A 22677-nucleotide genomic window follows, 5' to 3' on the forward strand; every position below is an offset into this window, starting at 1 on the left:
GGGACAGGTGGTGGGAATCTGGGCTAGAGATAAACCTATGGGCTTCTGCACAGTGTTAACAGCCCTTCTACCAAAGAGCATGGGGCACCAAAATCCTGCAGTGAAAAATGCCCTCTTCCCATATGTGTTTGGAATGAGAGGCCAGCACAACTGACAGCTTTCTGGGTGCCATGGTGCATGGGTGGTTTCCCATGCCTGGGTAGCGAAGAGGCAAGCTTATGGCCTACGCGGTAGAAGAAGTGGTCCCTTTTTAAGTCACTCCTAAAAAAACCAGACACAGGTAAAATCCTAAATATTAGGGCCATTCCTTGCCTCACTAGGCTTACGGTCCTTTCCAGCTCATGTACAATGCTAACTAGTCTAATAATTTTCATTATCAAGGGTAAAAATGCAGTATTCAAAGCCACCTTCTTATTTAAGACTGAGAGTTTGAAATGGGGAAAGTGCTAAGAAAAACAAAACAAAACAAAAAAAACCAAACCAGAAACAAAATTAAAGCTCTGTACGGTGCTTTTATTTTTCAGTTGCTGAGGGTTTTTTAGACTCTCTTTCATCTTCTTTCCCTTTCAAAGACTAGTCTATTTTTTGCTGCATTTTGAAGACATTTGTTCAATGTGAAGTAGTAGCATGGCTCCCTGGGTGAAGAGCTGTCAGCAAACCCAAAGAGCTGCCATGCAAACCGGGCCCCACATGAAAACTTGCCACATGTCTTGAGGAGCTGTCTCAGGGAGCAGCCATTTTCTGAGAGGAATGTTTCCTCCTTTCCCCATTTCTTTCACCATCCGTATTTTATGGAAGCCCTTTTAGCACAGTACTTATTTCTGACTCATACAAATCAGCTCCAAAGCTTGGGTAATGCCAAAAAAGGGCTATTCATATTCATTCACGCTCTTGTGCGCATCTCTGCTCTCATAAAATGGAACATGTGTCTGATGAGCTTATTTACTTTCTAAATGTGTGGCTAGGAAGAATAGAGAGTGTGCAATATACAATGGTAGTAGCACTGGAATAACATCAATAAGGCATCTGCAAATAGAAACTTCCCAGTTTGCCTGACCTCTGCCAAGCTCTGTGCAGCCTGGTTATAATGGTGTATAAGAAACTCTTTGGTACAGATTTTATTGTTACGCCATTTAAAATACACAGACACGTGCTCCATTGGTTAATTCCCAAAATAATGGTACAGAGATGACTCCTTCCTAAGATGCCACTTGACTGGTTGCTGTTCACTTCCACAAGGAAGAAAATGGTTAAGGTCATCACCTGTGCTGTCAGGTAGAGCCCCTTAGGGTCCGGGGCTGCTTGAGTACCCCCATCTGCAGCAGGCTGAGTCTGCTGTGACTCATCCTGCACACAAAACTCACAGTCAGCTCCCATACCACAGCCCCACAGGATAACGCAATACAGAAAACGCTTGGGGAGCAAATCTCTCCACTCCCTGGTGTACACATGTCATACAACACCTCGCAGAACTAACAGACTATCACAGTGCACAGGGGGAGTGCTTGCCATGCTGGGCTGCAGCCAGGAGACAGTCCCCCTAGTAAGACCCCATACTCAAAAGGAAGATGGTCCTCACCTAGCCATCTTATCTTAGGACCCCACACCTCAGCAGTGGCCCCTCTTTCAGCTTCTGCCCTGCCTGCCCATGTGACAGGCTACAGCACTTTGAGCTGCTACAGTGCTTTGAACTGCTACGGATGCCCAAGAAGGTGGCACCTGGGAAGTGTGTCTAGCTACCTTGGTCTGTCAGTGGGGTACAACTTCCTCGGCAGGGCACTGATACCTGCATGCATTATATTGCACCACAAAATGGCAGACTGTCTTCCCTCTGTTCCTTTTATCTCTTCGCTTTTCCTTTTTCCACTGAAGTGACAGCATTATATAAAATTCCAGTTGGTTTCTTTTGGGGGAAAAAAAAGTCAAGCTAGACAAATTTTCCCTCCTTCTCCCTTCCCTTCCCCTCCAGTTTTCCCTTCCCTTCCCTTCCCTTCCCTGGGACACAGAGATAAAAACATTCTGCTCAATCCCAGCTGCAGATTAGGATCACAGGGGAAACCTGAACAAGGCAGAGTCTGCCTTCTCTATTGCCGTGGCCTGGCAGGAAGCTGATGCCCCAGTACATCTGCTGAACAGCACAGCCTTGCATAGGAAATCAGCCGTGTGGCAACCTTATCCTCATGCTTGCAGAACATGAGGGCAGCCTAGCAGTCTGCTTGTGTCACAGAGTCTGGAAAATGGCATCAGTACCTGTCAATGTCTCTATTCTGATTTCTTTCATATCCCCCCAAAAAGGTCTAAAAGTCTCCAGCATCCCGCTAATACACTGTAACATGGTTGTTAAAGTCAGGCACTACAAAATAAGCAGCACTTTTCCCCAGGATGTTATGTATTGTACCTTCTGCCTCTTTTATGTCGCATACACCCCTTGGTATTAATAAAATTTTTTTAAATAGCCTTCAAGTTTATTTCTACATATGAGGAAAAATACTGGTATTTACCTAAGCTTTGATTTCTGGTATTGCTTTTATTTAAATCATCTTCTCCTTGCTTAAGCCAGTAAGGATCCCAGAACTAAAACATCAGGTGACACTGCAGACTTCTCTTCACATGGTATAATATAAAAATGTGCACATGAGATAGTGGTTAACTGATCAGTCCTCAGACCTTTCTTTCAGATCTCTCTTTGGAAATAAGCAAGCATCCTAGGTAAGCCAATGTTTATCAAGGTATCACAGCAGAAAATGACATCCCTCTCCTTTATCCAAAAATAAGGAACATGATTCCAGGTTTTGCAAGTGTGTTCTTTCCCCACATTCCTGACATGGTGTCCCCTGTGTCACAGGGATACTTATATTTGTGCTAAAAATATGATGGAATTAAAGAGCAGGATTCTTGAATATCCTTAGGGAATTATTTCGTAAATATGTATTCAGTGCTAGGAGTCCACTTCAAAGGTAAAAAAGAAAAAAAAAAAGAAAGGAAAGGGGAAAAAATTTCCAGCTCTTCAGAAGTATTTTTATGAACCTCGGGGATGAGTCATCTCTGGCAGAGGAGATTTAACAGGATGCAAAGAGGAGCTGACTCCACACCGAAGCAGGGAAATCACCTTTCCTTCAGTTTGATGGCTGATTTTTTAAACTAGGGCTCCCCTTACCATCACAAAGAGCCCCCTCATATGTGACTGACAGACAGTCGTCCTTGGTTCCATGTGGTGTGTGGCCAACCTTGCTCCTAACATGGGCTGGAGGTGTGAAATAACAGTGACAGGTATCCTCCTCTGCTACCTTGAGAAAGATACAGAAAGACTGTTCCCTGCCCACCCCCTACCACCCCCCACCTCCCTCCCCCCCCGAATGCAGCTTCTCTGATAAAGACCCTCACCTTTCTTCATCAGGCATGGGAATTCAGTATCAGACAGGGCCATCTCTAATCTTTCAAGTACCTTTCAATCTACTTGCTACTAGGGCACTAAGATTCCCTTCTATCTCTGTGGCAGATAAAATGAGCTCAAAGTTATGCTTTCAGGGGTGGAGGTCAGTTCCCTGATATATCTGGAGAGAAGCCTGTAATCACTTGAGATTTTGTCCAAGTGAGAGCTGAGAACACACTGCATTTCTTAAATCTACTTATTAACACGATAACTAATCTAATGGATGCCTTCAGATGCTTGAAAGCTGAAGGCAGGAGCAAGCGTGCATACACATCAGGACAGCTGCTACATTTTTAAGCCAATTTGCTAATTGCCTAGAATTAAAAAGAGGATGACAAGTCCAGATCTGCAAAGAGTTTAATGGGAGCTAGCAAACTCTAACTATGGCTGACAGGGCAGAGGGGGGTGACGTCTTCTCTAACACACATAGGATTTTCTGTCATACTCTTAAATCTTTTGAGTCTAAATTTTAAATAATTTAATACTGTCTGCCATTTTAATGTTTGCATACAGATTCCTGTAACAGAGTTGCAAAAATCCATTCCTGTTCATTTTTCAGTCAACAGGTAAAAGGAAACACAAAGTGTTCCCAGCTACCCTTTCAGTGCATATAGGATCTGTAACAGCAGAAAACGTGTTCTAGAAAAACCCTGGGTTTGAGGTGGACTCAACAAAATCTTCCAACACCTCACTCAAGACAAATGGGTAAGAGGAGTTTACTGAATGAAGAGCAGAACAGTGTCACCTCCCTTGGTGGAAGGACCCTTTCCAAGTGTGAGTCAGGAACAGCTTTTCCGCTGTTCACAGCACTGAATGGCAATCGTCCACTTGGCTTCCCAGAAGTCCTGGCCCAGAGTTGACACTGGAGTGTTACCTGCATGACACACTCAATTCAGCAGGGAGGGGAGGGCAAAGCTCCTTTCTAACACCAATACAACACACACTTTTAAACAAACATGTAGGTTGAGTTGCTAGCTCCACACATGGAGTGTGAAGGAGAGCCCTCAGAGGCCCTTAAGCCTTCCCAGTGTTAGATCAAATTGCTACTTCTGGGGGTACAAGCAGTGTCTTTCGTGCCCCAGGCACAGCTATATAGCACTGTATGAATAAACAATAAAGCAAGGAAAGAGATCAGAGAAATATAACAGTGCTCTGACACCTCAAGTTTGGATTACTTACAAACTGCATCAATTCCTGGCAAGGCTGACCTAACTCGTGATCCTGAGAGCTCAATAAATTGAGTTCCACAGAGTTCACCACGTACTCGTTTTCTGGTGAAAACTTTAAAAACCAGGCATCTTTTTTGCTTTCCACAGCAGTACAGTACTAACTGTGTTGTATAAGTATCATGATTTCTCTTGCTGCTTTGAGCGAAGTTTCTTTCCATGCCCCCACCATGCTATGCACTGAGCTTTCCTTGGTTTTGCTCTCCACCCCAGAGGAAGCTGTGTTTCCATGATGTATTATTAAAGTGCATATGTTGTTTGTGAGCTACCCTGTTACCCTTCAGTAGGGAGACGCAATCTAAAGGTAAAATAGTATTACTGTGATAAATAAGGAGAATTCAGAACTCTGGCACCTTTACTGTATTTAAAAGAGATGTATTTGGAAACCAAGAACTATCTTCTTTTGCATGTAAAACACTAGTACCTTGTAGTTTTTTCACTGAGATCTGGAAGTATAGAAACAAAGTCTAACTACTAAATAACTAACGTGTGTGACTGCACTGCAGGCCTGAGAATTTCAGTCCGCACCCACCTGAAAATGACTGACCAGTTCATAGTAAACAGTATTTAATAATGAGAAGAAAAGCCTGAACTGGAAAACAATCCTACCCCATCAGTTGACAGGAAGCTTATGAGGTGCTTTGTTGATTCATAGCACACAAAATGTGAGAACTGGGGGACACAGAGGCACAAAACCTAAAATGCTTCACTGGCATGAGCCAGGCGTTTCGTGGTGTGATGGGTATAATTCCCTCCTCGGGAGAGCTCTGTGGGGACTGCGTATGAGAGCCGCCAAAAGTGAAGCAGCAATGACCCCGCTCCGCGGCACTCTTTCGACTTAATAGGAACAGCTGGTCAGTGAAGTGTTTGCTAGAAATTTAACAAGGCTCAAACGGTGAGAAGCGTCTGCCAATAAATCAAAACGGAGCACCCAGCCAAATGAGGTTTAATTTAAATTCGTACCTATGGCTGACGGATGAGAGCTTCATTGCCCTTCTGCATTGCATTAGCACACGCAGGTCTGCGCCCACATCAGCAGCAGCTCGGGGAAGAGGTTTCTCCTCAGTGGCAGCCCGGCGACTCAGGTTAAGTGCGCGGCGACCGTGCAAAACTTGTGTCAAATGCACGGGGGACTAGTGGGGAGAGGCAACAGGGAAGTTGTTTGTCCCTAATGGCACATTTTCCAAGCCATTTGAACTCGATGAAAGCCACCTTGGCCGCAAATGCGTTCAGCTCCACTGTGCCCCGTTGCTGCTGACAGCTTGGTTCCGCTGCTCCCCGGCAGAGCAAGCCGCCATGTCAGAAAAGGCCGTGGCCACAGAGGGAGTGTCCCCACCACGGCAGCTGGGGATAGCGAGGGGAGGGAAGCTGTCTAACGTTTCTGTTTCCTTGCCCGAGGGAGCCCACACAACCTTCTGCGAAAGGCCGGCTTCCCCAGAGCCCCCAGCATATGGCGGGTATGGGCGGAAGCCTCCGGAAGGTCACCTCACGGCGGGCCGAGGGTGACCGCCGCTGGCACCCAGGGGTCATGCATCCCTCCTGCTTCACCGGGCAGTTTTCAGCCTGGCAGCAAGGGCTAGATTTCACCTTGAGGCACTCTCAGGCAAACTGGGTGCCTTCGATCTCCTGGCAGGTAAGATCCAGGCTGAGGGAAACATGAAGGTTTGCTGGTTGGGCCTGCATGTTGCTCTGCTCTGCCATGAGCAATGCTGACTTATTTTTAGGGAGATGCTCAATCGCGCCTATGTGGCTTTGGAAGAAAGCCCTGTGGCTGCTCGTGGGCACCTCCCGAGTTTGCTATGGGGGCAATCTCGCTTCAGACTTAGTGCTGGAGCTGACCTCGCTTTGCACCCCACAGTGGCATGCCTGGAGGAGGCTGGCGTTCGACTATAGCCTGCGCCGCACGGGCTTCTTTGCACGTGCGCTGCCGGGAATTGAATTTGCTGTGTGTGCGAGCAACAGTAGCATCCCCTTTGCCAGAAGGCCTCGGGGTGCGATCAATGGAAATAATAACTTTTCAGGCCTTTGGGGTAATGCAAGCAGCCAGTCAAAACTGCACAAACAAGAACAGTAAGCAGGATGTTGCCCCAAAAGATTAACAGCGGGGTGTGTTGGGGGGGTGAGATATGAGAGCGACACACCGGTGCTGTGGCGGCTGCCTATGTGCCTCCATGATCCTGGAGCCAGTGCAGGGCCAGGCAGCCCCGGGGTACCCTGCCTACCCTCCCATGCCTCTGCCCACGGCTGGAAGGCATCACAGAGGTACGTGGGCAGCCCGCTGTGCCTCAAAAGACTGTTTGTGCTGCCCAATTTTTCTTGCTTTTAATCTCTGACGACACACAGAGCTGCTGGGGTGTTTGCTCACAACTCACAAACCAAGATACGGGGCTGGGTGTTCCTTCGTCTGGGATATGGAGTGACTGCAGAGGCAAAGGAGAGTGTGAAGGCGGGGAACAGCTGAAGGATGAGCTAGCTGCAAGGTGAATTTCTTTGGGCTGGGCTGTCGCTGAATTCTGCATGGCTGCTCTTTGCATCAGTTGGGAAATCAGTTTGGCTTTCTTTTTCAAATTAAATTAGAGATAACCAAAGCACGACACATACTACAAAGCGTACCAGGGGGTATTTCTGCTGTATGCACAAACCCAAATAATTGCATCTGTAAGGAAAGCTGCTCTGTAACAATCGTGACCATTGCCGGACATACTCACCAACCCCCTGACTGGAAGAAACCTCAACAAACTTCTTGTTTGTAGCATTTTCCAGAAGTTTCAAATAGAAGAGACTGAAAATAGTGCACAAAATGCAAGTGGAAACAGGAAACTGGGAATAACTGACTTGTAACAGATATAATAGTATATTGACAATCCAGTTAGCTTTTTATATACGAATACATACGGGTGTGCATGCACACACGTATACACACATAAAATAGATCAGATTTGCTCTGAAGCTTTTGACAACAGCAGCTACAATTTTTACAAGTCAAAGGCAGCCATATTCCCTTCAGAAATCATCTGGTAGAAAAATATCAAAAGCAGAATGTGCAGGCTTTTAAAGAAATGTGTAGGAGCAAAACAAGCTTATTTCTGTTTTAATCCAAACTGAATCATATGTCTTATGTCAAAGCTATAAAAACCAAGGAAGGTAAAAGAGGTAGTTCTTGTACTGTAAACTTCTTTTTAAATCTTGTATTAAATTATTTCCTTCTCTTTACACGAAAGAAACAAAAAAAGTATCAATTCCTAGCAAGATAATTTCATCTCTTTCCTACCATTAAGAATAAACTAAGGAGACACATCCTCTTCTGGTGTAGTCTGTTACAGCTGCTCAGGATTCAAAGGAACTAGGACAGTTTCCAGCAATGGAGGAGATGATCCTCAGATCTTTAGTAAGTGAAAAAGCATCCTGTCTGAAACTATTTGGGAGAGGAAGCTTCTCCGGAGACAGCTAATAAAATACTTCCAGGGCTCCGCAAAGGAGATCAGTTGATCCTGAGCGTAAGGTCGCTGCCGTTTACTGCCCGGCGGGAGAAGCGCGGCGGTCCCTGGCCCTTTTCCTAAGCCCCAGCGGAGCAGCGTGTTGTTCGGCCGGCAGCAGCCACCATCTGTCCCGTTGGCCACCTCTGCTATTACGTAATGGCCCAGATCTGGTCAACTGACCGGGAGGCCCTGGAGAAGGAGGGCTCCCAGATGGCAGGCTGCTGCCACCACAGATACTTATTACCCTCCTCCCTCCTCAGGTCAGGGGAGCGTGGGGGAAGGACGGGTTCCAGAACCGGGCTGCGTGAAGTCCTCAGGTGCCAGGAGCCCGCTTCCTCCCTCTGTTTTTCACAGGGTCCTCAGATCCTGCCAAAGCATGGGCTGGACACCGGACTTTGCTTTGCAAAAGTACAGTGAGCCAGGTGGTTCTGGGAAGTACAACACACTCTCCATGCACATACTCTCTGCGTGCGCTCAACATGTATCACACAGTAGGGCAGGAGATGTTCCCTGCTCTTCTCTGACACTGAAAAGATGCTTGGGGTCTGCCTGGTCAGGACAGTCAGACACCACGCAATTGAGTGTGAGACTGGGCTAGGACACAAGGAGGAAAAAAGACGTAAAAATCTTTAAGCAAGCTGAAAATCTTCCAGTAGCCTTGGAGCCATATTCAGATAAATGACGTTAAACACTAATGCACCAAAAGGATGATGTCTAGTCCAGGGAGGATTTAGAGTGTGTAAATTAGGATCCTATAGGACACATACCTCCCACTGATATTGCAGAGAGCTTCAAAGCACCCACAGGAGGCTGGAGGCTCCAGCAGGGAGCCACATCCATCCAAGCAGTAGTAGACTCCTGGCACTCCCTGGACCTACAATCTCTCCCTCCACTGCTGCACATTAGGGTGAATCCATTCATTTCTCTCGACACGGTGTGATGGAAGACGAGAACAACTGCCAAAGAGGCAGGTGATGTCGTTTCAGTGGCACCAGTGGTTTTTACCTAGCTCCCTTCCCTTTTCACAGCAGACTGAGAGCCCTTTGCAGCATGGCTTCTGCCCACGGCTCCTGGGTCACGGTGGGGGCTCCTAGATACAAGATCAGAAATGAATAAAATAACAAAAAGCCCAATAACAGTTCTTGCAATTACTTCTCCAGCTTCTTGCTTTCTCATCCCCCTCACTCTTGGGTTCTGCAGCATTAATAACAGCAGCAGAATTGAAGAGTGAACAGAATTGTACTGCGAAGTTCAGGTTACCCCTGGAAAATCTTCACAGAACAGCCTGAAGTGGCCACATGATTTTAGAGAAAGTGGGAGGATGTCACCTTCACTCCAAGGCCAAGACTAATTGCTGGGCTGTATCCATTAACCCTGTCTAAGCTGCACAGGTCTCCAGATCTCCTGCCTCTTCTGGGAACATTGAAATAATATCAAACTAATACAAAAACTATCATCACCCCAAGCTGTGTTCATCCAGTGCTGGGAAACTATTCCATGCCTTTGCACTGAATATGCTGGCTTCTTACACTACCAAAATAGCCTTTATTAAAGAGATTTAGCCAGGTTCAGAACAAACAAAAAATCATTTAGCAGACCAGAAAACCATATAAAATCACTACCATAAGGAAGAAGACATTTCTGAGCTGCTGTCTATGTATTTATTTTCTGCATATGGAATCAGTCATTTGGTATGCTTGATAAAATCAAGGACAATTAAACTAAATTGAGCTTTAATTTCAGACTGAGGCATACGTCTATGGCTGAGCATGTCTTCCTGCAATGTCTGGAATTACTAACCAGCAGCATAAGCTAAGCTCAAATATCAGACAAGGTGGGAACAAGTTCATTGCTCGCCAAAAAGCAGACAATGATAAAGGTGTTGGAATACTTTGTATTAGTCTCAGAAGAGTTCAAAAAAGATCTATATTCCAGTCTGGTATATATCTAGGATGAGAAGCAGGACAATAACGTTTTCAGAAGTTGGGGAGGGATAGGACAAGGCCAAGCAGAAATGACCCAGCTAATGAGGAATCCCACCATTCTGTGAAAGAGGATAAATGAGCCTCATCAAGGGCTGAGTCCTCAGTGTTCATGAACAGCAACACTAGCTGTGGTCTCAGCTTCCTGCACACTCAACATCACCTCTCTGAGCTGGACCACTGAAGATCTGTGGAGAAATGATCCTTTATTTCCAAACGCACAACTGCAACAATTCTTTTTAATCCCAGTCTCAAATTCAACTTTCATATCTTAAAAACCAGAAAACATTTTTCTCTGCTTTTCAAAATGTCTAATGTATCTGCCTGTTGCAGGGTCTGGCTCTTCTTTTCCGAGAGGCCAGTGTTTCCCTGTGAACTCACTGGACAAGGGATCCTCCCTGCAAGGTTTGTGTGTGCAGCAGACATTATTTCCATCCCACATTAGCTCTCAGTTTGACTCCAATTCTGAAAGGTCCCTGCTCCTGCATCTTTGATGGCAGGTCTGGGCTGGTTGTCAGCTTTGTACAAAGTGCTGTGCCTGGGTGATTTTGATCTTGTTCTTTCCTCCCAAATCCTCAGATGACCTATGAGATGAACAAAGCTTTTCCAAGCTGAGCAGATGGCTTGCAAGGGGATACTTGTTCAGGAAGGGCAGGCTGTGCTAATGACTTTTCCAAAGTCCCACTGTCCCATTGCCAACAATGTCATTTCCAGAAAGTGAATCCTGTGGCAAGATAGCAAGGAAAGGTAGTTTTAACAACACAGCACTATCCTTGTTGAACGTGAAAAAAGTTGCAAAATCTTTATGGCCATACAAACACTGATCAAACTGAATTTTCTAGAAGTTCTGGATGGCTGAAGTCCTACAGAGGGGGGCTGAAGGGAGATGACATATTTTCTGGAAAAGCCAAGTCAGTTGAGGCCGGAGAGTCTAAATGAATGATTTAATTAGAGACCACACAGAGTCAGAAAAGAATTTTGATTCCGTCCAAACCTGCTCTTATCACAGGAAGCTACAGAGTAGGATATTACACAGCTTGCCGGGGGGGGGGGGGGGGGGGATTAATATATCAAACTCTTTATTAAGTCCTTCTATTCCTCATTTGTGAAAAATCCATCCAGCTCACTCTCTATGGCACAATGGCTGGCCTCTCAGCAAGTCGCTATTCAAATCCTCCCTATCCAGTGATGGTTGTATTACAGCAGAGGAGGTATTGGATGTCTTACTAGAGTTTTGCAGAGCAGCTTACACAGGGAACTGTGGGTTCTACCATTTCCCCCTCACCTCTAATGAACACTCATGTCTAGAACAATAAAATCTCCTCTTGTTAGTGATCACTTTGAAAGAAAAATCAGCTATTAAGATGATTAAGATACAGCTTGGGTACAGTAAAACTTTCTAATATCTATTTCCATCTACCTTTGAAATGCAGACTGCTACACAGAGGCAACCAAATGTCCTAGTTTAACCTCTTACGTGATTATCAAACAAAAAGGAAGAACAGTGAGAAATTGAACAAATCAAAGGCTTTGCAAGAGGGTTCAGGAACTTCAAAACAGCCTCTTCTCACATGCAATACTTGTGCAGGAGAACAGGAGGGAGGAAACAGTCCATTCAGATCTTCAGTCAGTTTAGGACTTACTCCTATCAGCTTCTGACAGCTTCTTCTGATATAACAAAATTTGATCCACTTCACGGTGTGACTTATTACCAGTTCTGTTTACAGCACAGAGTGCCAAGCAAACAAATTTCCTTACCCAGAGATCAGCTTCCTGTCTTAATCTGCAATAACCAAAGTTACCAACTCAAACTAAATCTCTTGACAGCAGGAATCTTTTTTTCTATTATTAATTTTTTGAAGGAGATAGGAATGCTATTTGAATGATTAGCTGCCCAAGTACATCAGAGAACAGAATATAAATAGGATTCACTTGCAAAATGGAGGCAGAACCAGACACATGGAATATGCCGAAAGGGAGCTTAATTATACTCTTTTTTTAAAGAGTGACAAAACCATGCCAGTGAAATTTATGACCCAAGTATCACAGAAATTTGCAACTCAGTGAAGTTGTCAAAAATATTAAATTATGCAGTATGCACAGATGTGGTTGAGAAATTACCCAAAGATTTGTTTAAGAAACATCAAAGCAGTCAACTTCAATCACATTTTGCCAGGGCTGATATTCTCTTTCATTTTCAGCAAGTTTAAAGAATTAACAATGGTATTGGCAAACATTTATTCAGGTAACTTGGTCTGCAGTCCTCCTAGTTATAGCATGAAGACTTATTCCCTGGATCTCAGTTTACACATCATTCTATCTAGCCACCAGCATTTTGGAATAAAGATCTATGTGCTGAGAAAGTTACAGCAATACAAAACACTAGCCCTCATATCCAATCACATGGATGTCATGAAGCTGAATTACTGTTTATCCAGAGGAGTAGAGGAGGAACCAAGCAAATCTAGACCAGCTCAACTGGATGCCTGTGAGGTCCCTCTAATCTTGTTTGGAATATATGGCACCTAGAACTTAGTTGAATGATCTTCCTTCCAACAGGACCCTTCACAGCCACCTTGTTTGTGACAGCCTTCCTTACTTCAGGTCATCAAAGCCCTAGTCCAAAATATGGCGATAGAAGGTCTTGCCTTTACTTCACTGAGTTTTGATTTTGGATAGGTTGTTATACCTGGAGCAACTGATTTTTCCTCAATACTGAGCAAAACAGAAACAGGCAGTCTTTGTGAGCCACCAGAAGCTTTGAGTTCCTGTTTAGGGAAAGTCAGACATGGCAATGATCACAGATATGAAGGAATGAGCCTGGGTTCCTATTTGGGAAATTACAACATTTTAAATACAAGACTGAGAATGGAGATATTTGTAGTAAAATCATCTTCTAATTACTCTAGGCTCTATGCAGTTCCTTGTGTCCTTGGGAAAATGCAGGAAAAGATTTTGGGTTGTCACAGAGGGTGATCTTGTACTATGTCACAGGAGCACGGTTAAGCAGAGAGGGGCTATACGTTTTGCCATGGGAATGGCATTACATATAGTAGCTCCTCTGGTCTTTTACTGCCATTTGCAAAACAGGACAAGAACCAGCTTGTGGGAGCATAGTCCAACACCAGCAGCCATGAGTAGCTTTGTGACCCCAGGATGGGAGTACTCCAGAAGCACAGAATTTTATTTCAGGTATTATTGGCAGTGAATGCATTTGTGACACCAATGAAAAATCTCTAAAAGATCATTGGCTTGGAGTACTTTGAGCTGTGATGGACATTCACAATGAGCTTGTATAGATGCTATCTTTCAGATTTAATCTGTATGCGCTGCATGTGCACATGTGGCATGTGCTGCTGTATGTGCTGCTGTCCCTGACACTGCACAAATAGCCGTTCATTTATGTTAGAAGGTAATTGTGGTATTCTGGATGATGATTTGTTGACTGGTTAATGGCTGTCACTGAACATACTGTATATACATTAGCTGTCCTGTTTTAATGAGGAACAGAACTCTTTAACGTTCCTCTTCTGCCATTTTTTCATTTTTAATAATGCAATTAAAAATGACAAGTGCAACCCTCAAAAGGGGTTGGACTAGACAATCTCTAGAGGTCTCTTCCACACTCAGTTATTCTGTGACTCTGCGAAAATATCCTGGAGCCTTTAAACAGCATTAGGGGGGTTATTATTACCTGTGCACGAACAGCTAGCTGAGTGACCAACACGGCCAGTAACACAAACAAGACTGTAGTGAGTTGCTTTTATCTCACACTGCAGCAGAAATGCCTTCACTTCGTTACAAAATGTGTCAGATCTCACTGAGTGCTACTTCAGACAGACGTTCGTTCCATGTAACTTGTGAAAATTTCTCCTGAAAAGCAGGTATCAAAAACCATTATCTGGCTACATTTCAGCTGGTCCCAGTCTTTCTGAGCCTTACTCAACACCAGCAACACTGAATGTGCTTCTCTGTAAAGGACTGAAAGAAAATTCTGCACTGCCATCAAAAAGCGCACAAGGCTAGGGCTTCGGTACGTGCACCTCTGCTGCCAGAGCAGCACTGGGGAAGCGTATGCACCAGCTGCTGCCTGCCTTCTTGAGTCCTAGGACAAGTGTCGCTTGGCACAGCAGTGGTGGTAGTGCAAGCTGTGGCCCGCATCCATAATTCTAGGTTTGGTGTTTCAGTTGGCATGGCTGATACATGACATCCTGCTCAAAAAAAAAAAAAAAAAAAAAAAAGATATCCCCCCTCTTCCCTGTTGTTTCATGAGAATCACTTCTGCTAGGTAAGAGAAGACCAGTCTGTGACATGCACACTTCAGTTTGTTGAAAGTTATCATGATTGTTTCTTACTAAACTTTTGCTGTGCTGTAACTTCATGTCAACATGATCATCTGCATTTCATGGAGTTCATTTTCTTCTGAATAACAAGTCTGAACAAAACTTTCCATTATATCCGTTAAACAAAATTGCTGGTGTCTCATTCAAAACAGCTTGGCCAGCAGCCCATAGCCTAATAGAATACGTGCAATCTTGTGTTGTAAGCCACCTCTAGCTGGGGTTGTAGCACTGATCACTTGCCTGAATGTCAGAATGAATCTTTCCACTAAATTCCTTGCAGCTGGGTAGCAGGGAGGTGATGTGACATGTCTGATACCATTTCCTTTAACAAACAACAGGCACTCCTTAGATGTGAATTGAGTTCCATTGTCACTTAGAATCTGTCTAGGAACTTGAAAACTAGAGTCTTAACACTTCTAGTATCTGCACTGAAGTAATTTACACGGAGTATTGCAAGCCATTTTCAAGCCATATCTACCAAAGCTGAAAAAATACAACTTATGAAAAGTGCAGGAAAGGTTTTCTGGATTCTACCTGCTATGAGGTAGCTGACTGTTGCCACTGAAGAGTAGATGGTGTTTGTGATAAGTTTGACATTGCATTGCCATTACCAACCATCATTTACACCACAGATTACCTGGCTAGCATTTAGTTAGCAAAAAGTCATCGCATGCTTTCTGCAGCACAAAGGACCTGAGTTTTGCAAGGAAAACCATTCCATGACCACATATTAGGCAATTTTGAAAGTTAACTTACTAATTCTTTTCAAATCAGGGAAGCTGGAAAGAGTTGTTGAGATGCATGGCTCTACCCACCCATTGCCACAGCACTCACTTCATTGTCAGCTTTGCCCTCTGCCATTGCGTGTCCCTGGCAGGAGGTCCATAGCCCGTACTAGCCATGTTTCTCTTGCAATGTCCTCCTGCAACCAGGTGGCAGGCATGACAAACATGCTGCATTTGCACACTGACTAGTACTTTCGGATCTGATAGACTGGCCATGAACACGTCCATTGCTATAAATGGGCTGAGAACATTCACCTTCTTGGGGTTATGGAATGACCTGTAACCAGTTGTTTTCTGTAAAGGCAGGCAAAGCCCACGTGACTTCTAAGCTCTCCAGAAAGCAGCTATGCTCAAAACTACGGTGAGAATCTAAGCTTAGCAAAAAGCAGGCAAGCCTTTCACTATGACAGTTCATTACGCAAATCTGTCCACTTCTACTCTGCAGACTGGGAAATGCACAACCAAGGCATCAGAAATAGCGTGGCCAGCAGGAGCAGGGAGGTGGGTGTCCCCCTGTACGGGGCACCGGTGAGGCCGCCCCTCGAGTCCTGCGTTCAGTTTTGGGCCCCTCACTGCAGGAGAGACATGGAGGTGCTGGAGCGTGTCCAGAGAAGGGCGACCGAGCTGGTGAGGGGCCTGGAGCACAAGTCCTGTGAGGAGCGGCTGAGGGAGCTGGGGCTGGTTAGTCGGGAGAAAAGGAGGCTGAGGGGAGACCTTATCGCGCCCTTCAACTACCTGGAAGGAGGGTGTAGCGAGGTGGGTGCTCGTCTCTTCTGTCAAGTAACAAGCGATAGGACGAGAGGAAATGGCCTCAAGTTGTGCCAGGGGAGGCTTAGATTGGGTATTGGGAAAAATTTCTTCACTGAAAGTGTTGTCAAGCATCGGAACAGGCTGCCCAGGGAAGTGGTGGAGTCACCATCCCTGGAGGTATTCAAAAGACGTGTAGATGTGGCGCTTAGGGACATGGTTTAGTGGTGGACTTGGCAGTGCTAGGTTAGCGGTTGGTCTCAATGACCTTAAAGGTCTTTTCCAACCTAAACGGTTCTGTGAATCTATGGTTCTGAGGCACATCGCAAGAGGTGACAACCTCTTCAGCTGTCAATTCATTGGCTTTAGCAAAAGAGTTAGCGCACTGGAGAGTGGGTAAAGGACTAACACCAGTTCACTCAGGGAATGAAGCCCTGCTGCTTTGAGGGGGAGGAATCCATAGTACGAAATGACTTTTTGAGAAACGAGCATAATTGTGAGACATTTTGTAGTTGTAATGCCTCACGGATAGATTTGCATTTGCATATCACACACTAACCAGTCCCTTGTGCATCATTTAAACTCTCTCCACACAGGCAATGCTCTGTCAGTTTTCATAACCCAGCTGCCTGTACAGGAATTGTTCTGTTTTCCCTCCTGAAACTGTGTGTGAAAGCAGAAACGTTCTGCGCTCACAACTGGCTTTAGGGAATGGGTATTTTTGTCAAATCTCCATGAACTCAGAAAATATTTTGCCTACCGATTTAACAGGAGCTGCTACGTAATGCAGTAAATCTTGCATTTTATACTTAGCGAGAGCTGCTAGTTTCTCCTCTTTGAAGCTATCATTAGCAAATGGTCCAGGCTTTTGATGTCTGCCACACAGTCCTCAGCAGAGACATGGGCATACAGACTAACCTCTTTTCTCCATCAATACGATGAGGAGTCCCAGTGTTGCAGGCTACTGTTCTCATTCCATTTCTGCAAGCCTCATCATCACTCCCTGTTCCTCTGCAGTTCTGGGCCAGCATGGCCAAGCCTTAATGTGCCTGTAATTTTCTGTAAAGCCTCAGGAAGCCTCAGTGGCACAGCCAGACTCCAAAACGACAATAGTTATTATACACAAATACACAAGGCTTTAGTACTTGTGCATCTATGCTGTGTCAAGGGTTTTGTGGCTTCTCTAAATTGGAGAGATACAAGAGTTACAGGAGTTAATAACTACAAAGCTATAGCTAATAGTGACCTCCTTTTGCTTCAGACCCATGTGCCCGCATATTTGCTACTGTTGGCCCATTTCCACCAGTCAGGACGGCTCAGTCACGCACTTTGCCTCTCACTGGAGCTAAACCGCCTCCCTTGCTGCCCTGGGATCAACCTGCCTTCCCTGCTGAAAAAGTGGTGCCCTCAGGGGAAAGAAAAAGGGGTGTTTTACCAGCCCATCAGACCAAAGCATCCCCTTCAGACACCTATCCCTTCTCTTCTGTAAAGCCTTGAGCCCTGGTGTGGGGGAGAGAAGAGCATTACTAAGCTGTGTGGTCAAAAGCTGCAGTGGGGAAACTCATACAAGCCCGCCAGTATCCGAATGTCTCAGCCCACTTCCATGGGGCAATGCTCTTGTAAGGCCACGCTGGAAACGGCCAAGCTTCAGGAGGGGACAGTGCTTAGGGGGAAAGGCTGTATCCAGGCTCTCCAGCCCTTGCAGTGCCCCACGTTCATTACCAGCCCCAGCATGATTACATGGTTAAACTGGAAGTTTCTTGGGAAAAGGGAGGTGGAGAGCCTGCCCACGTGCAGCTACAGTGCTGCAGGAGTAGCGGTGCATGCCTTCTCCATCCTCCCTGCTGGGGCCAGGGATTTAGGGAACACAGAACAAGACCTTTCCTGGAGAGCCAGTGGTACAAGACTAGTCACAGGAAGGGAGGGTCGGTAACAATTTCAAGCCATTTTTTACTTTTTCTGCTACTAATGCTGGAGGGGATTGGGCTGGATAGAGATGGCAAAAGGTTCGTTTCAGATATTTGAGGAAAGGAGGGTGCAACACCAGTTTTTTCCCTAACACGGCCAACACTCCTCTCGCTGTGCCTGGGAGGCTGCACCAGGCAGCTCGCCCCACGCAGGGGGAGAGTCCAGCACCACTTCTGATAAGTGCACCAGGCTCAGCAACTGGGAATCACATCCTCATTTAACCACGAGCACTTCTGAAAAAGGACTTAGTGATGATACCAGAACCAAAGGAGGTTGTGGTTTTCTGCTTGACGTTTGTAAGAGAAAAAGCAAATGGCCAGCCGCTAGTCAAACTGGTTGGCACAGGCTCCTCTTAGTTTCAGGGATAAAACACACAGCTTTGACGCAAGCAGCAAACTGTGAAAAGCACAAAGCCAAACACGAGTGCTACAAACTTCAGCATTTGCCTGCCACAGATTATTTTTGCACAGTATCAGCGGGTCACTCACTCACATGGGTCAGTATTACCTGGCAGCTGAATTATCATTGATTTCATACGATTGATTTCTCAGCCCAACAATAACATACTAAATCTTTTCTCTTAAAAGAACAACTGTCATGGCAGAAGAAAGTAAATTATTCCAGGAGCCCACTGCTTTAAAGACCAGAAAACCTTTCAGATGTGGGGTTTGCACTGCCTGATGGAGAACAGGGACTTTTTTGCTCCTTACTGCTTTCCGAGCAGTTATTTTATGGGTCTCAAACCTCCATATTGTTAAACCAGAATTCTTCACTAAAAAGATCTCGCATAAGATTGTCTATAAACTGAACCAAAGGAGAAGATTTTAAGTATTAAAATACACAATGCAATAGCACTGACTGCCAAGCAAACTGACAGGGGGAATTCAAACTAAGATTGTTTTTCTATTCTCATCTTACCTCATTACAAGTCAGAGTTTTTGTCTGCCCTGGAGGGAGACATCTTTCTGGTTTTGCACACCTGCTGTGCCACTCCGAATCTGTCCCCTTGTCCCTGTAGCACCAGGGTTCTCAGCAGCCTTGCTTCTCTCACGGACCACTTGAACAGAAATATTGCATAGACACATTTGTGGCCTGTTTCTGGGACTTCTTGCTGTGGAGTTCATCAGAACAGTGTTTGGCAGAGGCAGCTGCCTGGAATTTATTCTTTTCCCTCTCCGGTCGTGGAGTCTGCTCAGTCCTTCAGCTTAAATGAACACATACACTGGTAAAACGCATGTATTTCCATTGGCAGAGTACAAGGTGAGAGGGAAGTGGAGCATGTAATGCCCTGGCCCCACATGGTACCCTATCTGGAGTCCGATTTGCACCACCCATGCAGCTTGCTGACAGAGTAGGCGGCAGGAAGGTCACGGCCATACCTGGCTGCTGCAATAGCAAAATCTGTAACCAGGAGCTCTCCTGGCACTCCAGCACCACGCATGGGTTTATACAGCACTGACATACCTAAAAGGGGCTCAGAAGTGTCCCCACGCCCCTGTGCTGTGACGCAGGGATGTGTCTCACATACCCGCTACTCCCAGTGACCTGGGAGCATGCGCATTGCTGAGTGTGTAATTGTACCCCAGAGCTTTCAGAGCTCAGGAACAGCATTACTGCTAGGAAAGGAGAAATGGCTTACCTGTTACTCTGTTCTTTTAGGACTTCATCCCATACACTTTGGCTCTTGGTCCTACCTCATTGCTACTGGCTGTTTTGAGAGGCAGCCCATCCGAGTCTTCTGGCTGAAGGGTAGGTCCTCGCCTCTCATGCCAGCCCTTGCTGCCTTCACTCATTCTGCCTCCTCCAGTCACCATCATCTTTTTCTACATAAAAAGCTCTCTCTTTTCTCAGCATCACTGATGTCTGTTCTCCTCTGATCATTCCACTGGAGTTCCCTGTTCCAAGAGCTACCTCACCACTATTTTACCTCTTCCCTTCCTCTGTGGCACACAAGACGATACCCATTCTGGCTGCCTTTCACGCCTTTTCTTCCACAAGACCAAACTTGTAGCATCTGTGTGTCATCCTCTGTACTCTTGCGTGGTCTCCAGTTGCTCTCATTGTAACGCACCACTGATTTGTGGGCCACTGAAACACTCAGCATCCCCTCCCGCACCCATGGCACAGTCTGCCTAGGAAATCTGTACTCTTCTTCAAGTCTTTTCTGTTGAAGCATCCTATCTTTTTGAATGGAATTTTTTTACCTTTTGGATTAAAGTTTCCTATCCCTTGATGATCAAATTAGTTCAGAAACTCTTTGAAGTATGTTTTGGTAATAACAAAATACTGTTCCTCCCATGTTACATACTTGGTGTTTATACAGACCTATTTAGTATGATAACCTTATTGCCTCCTCACATTAGAGGAAGTTCTGAGTAGAAGAGTTAATCAAAATTTAATTTTCTCAAAGTATCATAGATGAATGCTGCTGAACCCAATTTGTGTGCTTTCTGCTAGTCAGACAGACACAAAGATACTGAGGGAGGAGGAAAAGGAGGAGGAGGAGGGAGAAAGGGGACATGAACAGTATTTCTGATTAAATAAATTCCTATCATGGGAGTCAATTTGACTATAATTTGATTTTATTAAAAATTATTAATATTTTATTTTTTCTAGTATTGCAAAAAACCTCAAAGTGATTATTGTTCCTTCATCAAGTTCACTGAGTGTCTTCCACATTTTCACACTTCTGGATGCACCAACATCACTGGAAGGTTCTCATATTAGTGCTGATTATAGCATGCTCATCTACCCCCATACTGCTGACTATGGATTGAAATAAACCAGATTAAAATGAGCTCTAACTGAGGGAAAACTGCTTTGAAAATGTCTCAACCTCCAGCCTCAGCCCTACAGATCTCTGTAGCTGAACAGAGATATTGGCTTGTTGGGAAGCTCAGCGGACTCTCACCAGGGAAGCAGAAAGAGAGCTAACCTATATCCCCACTGCAAACATTAACTAATTGAACCAGGTGTCAGCGCAAAGAGTATGACTTATCTTTGTTTGTACATGAAATAGAGAGACGGGGCCATGAGGGTGGGAAAGGGAAAAGGCTCCTCGCTCATACGATGCATACTGTCACAGCTGGTAGATGCTGCTTTGGTTTCCCTGTGCAAGCATGACGTACAGGGGCAGTACTGCCCCATCCATCAACTGTCAAGGCTGGTATCGTAAGGGGATGAGCGTACAGGCTTGGAGTGCAGCACTGCCCTCAAGGAACATGAGCGGAGGGCCAGCCACCAGGTACAGGTTTCTCTCAGTCTCACACGTGATGGCGGGACAACTCGAAAAGCGAGTAGGTAGGTAGGTAGGTGTAACAGAGGAATGCAAACTCGAGGAGCTACGTCGTAAGCACAGGTCACAGAAATCTGACACTGGAAACAAAGGGATACAGGTGAAATGTAAACTCTGTAGGGTTTGTGAACCTCGGAACGTGCAGCGGTCCCCAGGCAAGGCGAGAGCAAGCCTTGTGCCACTGCGTAGGAGGATGGAAGCAATCTGGCTATTTAGAGGCACTTCAGTCAAATGTTGCTCTCATGCAAGTTAACAGAACTGCTTCGATTAGGGTTTGATTAGAGGTCCAAAGGAAAGCAATATAATCTATGGAAAAGAAATAGCTCTTGACCAACTAATTGGGATACTTTTAATGAGATTATACATTTAATTGATCACTGCAAGAGTTTTAATGCTATGAAATTTACCCTCAAAAATATTTAACACTGTGCTTACAAACTCCTAATAACACAGGGAAATAACATAAAATGACACGCGTCTTATGACTGAAACAGAATTGAGAGGAAACACTGAAGAGACAGACAGACATCTGCAGGAGACATGCAGGAGGAACAAACTGGACTTCTGCTCTCACTCTCTCTGTTGACTCCAGATGAATCCTAGGAAATTAGCTTGCTGTGCCAACGCCTTTGTGAATATTCTGAGATCCTAAGATGCAATTATGCATTACACATTGTGCAAATACAGTCACACCTCTTAGGCACAAAACGGAGGAGTTTCTATGCTGAGGAGTGGGGATCCCAAAGAACTGCTCCAGTGAACAAGCAAGCCAACACGAACTACACAGTGCGACGTGCTAGCCGGGCACATCAGCCTGCTTCCTTAGTGCATTCAGAGGGGAGTACTGAGTAGGGGTTAGGGAAGTTATCATACCTCCCCAGGTGTGCTCAAATGCCAGCTCTGGTTTGGCATTCACACTCAAACACTAGAAAATCAGAAACGGTTGGGAGAAGCACCACACAAATTGCACATGTAACAAGAACATACCAGGAGTGGAGGCAGGATCTTAATTGGAACGGAATTTCAAAAATCCAGATGGGCTTTTCAGTTCCTGAAAGATGCACTCTAGACAGCTGCAACCTGAAAAAGGAAACTGCCCTATTACAATCCAAGTCCAAGTAGATGGGCTACCAGGTTTAGGGTCATGCTGGATGATAAACCGGCAGGGAAGGCCCATGCAGACCTCTTGCACAACTTTTCATGCAACTGCACTTAACGCTGAATAGATAAGCTACATAATGTTAGCCTGTCATAAAATACGTACTTCAGGCACCATTTGGTTTCTTTCTGGTTCTAGCTGTAGGAAGAGCAAACTGTACTTCAAAATGGCATAACGGATCATGGCCACCACTGGGCTGGGGGGCTCGTGCCTGAGAGAAAAGCCACTGACCTCTGAAAAATGTGGATAATTTTCTTGGA

The sequence above is a fragment of the Accipiter gentilis genome, chromosome 15, assembly GCF_929443795.1.
Source record: "Accipiter gentilis chromosome 15, bAccGen1.1, whole genome shotgun sequence".
Taxonomy (NCBI): domain Eukaryota; kingdom Metazoa; phylum Chordata; class Aves; order Accipitriformes; family Accipitridae; genus Astur; species Astur gentilis.